Raw genomic sequence first — 1,527 nt, 5'->3', positions numbered from 1 at the left:
CCAAAGACACATATAAGCAACTGACTAGAATATGACAAGGTTTCACCATGACTGATATTCAAGAAAATGCAAATTACAACCACATAAGTAGCCCCCTTGCGGCCAGTTGGTTTAAGCAGCTGGATTCTGCAGAGTTGACATGGTTTGGGTTACCAGTTGTTGGTATAAGAAACATGTCAGGTGTATGTGCATGCATACCCAAAATCTTGAAAGGAAGGAGAAATAAAGAAGAGACTGTGGCATGATCATGCCCCATGGGGGAATGCTTTCTTGCATGCTTTCTCTCTCTCCCTTTCTTGTGAGTGCATGCACCCTCTGGCAAATTTTAAAACACAAACAAACAAAAAAATCACAAAAAGCAAAATTATATGAGCTGTTACTTCACACCTGCTAGGATGGCACTCATTAAAAAGGTAAAAGATAACAAGTTTTGACAATAATGTAAAGAAAAGGGAACCCTGGTGAGCTGTTGGTGGGAAAGTAAATTGACACAGATATAAAAAACAGTAGAAAATTTTCTCAAAAATATTTACCTCAGAGCTACCATGTAGCTTGAAGATCCCGCTTCTGGACCAAAGAGATGAAATCAATATCTTGAAAAGCTATCTGCATTGCCATGTCCATTATAGCATTATTTGCAATGATCAACATATGGAAACAACTGAAGTGCTCATTGATGGATAAATGAATAAAACAATGGGACATACACAATGGAATACTATTAAAAAAAGAAGAAATTCTGCCTTTTGTGACAATGTAGATAAACTTTGAGGATGTTATGTTAACTGAAAAAAGCAGACAGAAAAACAAATGCTGTAAGATCTCATTTCTATGTGAAATTTCAAAACTCAAACTCATAGAATCAGAGAGTAGAAGAGTGGTTACCAGAAGTTTTGGTTGGGAGAAATAGGAAGCTGCTGATCAAAAGGTACAAATTTTCAGTTGTGAATAAGTTCTGGGGACCTAAAATACAATATGGTGACTATAATTAATAACAATGTAATGTGTACTTAAAATTTTTTTAACAAAGAGTAGATCTTAGGTCTTCTCACCACTAAAAAGAAAAAGGTAGCCGATTTTGTGAAGTGACAGAAATGTCAATTAGTTTGATTATGCCAATCAATGTATATCAAAACATCATGCTGGGACCAGCAGATAGCATAGTGGTTATGTCACTGGACTCCCATATGGTCAACAGTGGTTAGAGTCCCAGACTCAGTGGTTTGAAAATCACACTGGGTGAATGTGCTTGCATTCCCAAGATGCCAGGAGGAGAATGGAGGAGAAGTGATTGCAGTGTGGCCATTCCCCCTATTGGGATGATTTCTCACTTTCCCTCTCACTGTCTCTGTCTCTCTTTCTCTCCAGTGAGTGCACATAACCTAAAGTGCAAATCTCTTTAAAACAAAGATCATACTATACAACTCAAATATATACAAAATTTTTTCTGTCAATTTTTATTTTGACAATTGTGAAAAAATTAAAAAATATAAAAGTATTAAATTATACATTATAGTAAAAGATAAA

The sequence above is a fragment of the Tupaia chinensis genome, unplaced genomic scaffold (assembly GCF_000334495.1).
Source record: "Tupaia chinensis unplaced genomic scaffold, TupChi_1.0 Scaffold000153_1, whole genome shotgun sequence".
NCBI lineage: Eukaryota > Metazoa > Chordata > Mammalia > Scandentia > Tupaiidae > Tupaia > Tupaia belangeri.
This window is presented reverse-complemented; position numbering follows the sequence as displayed.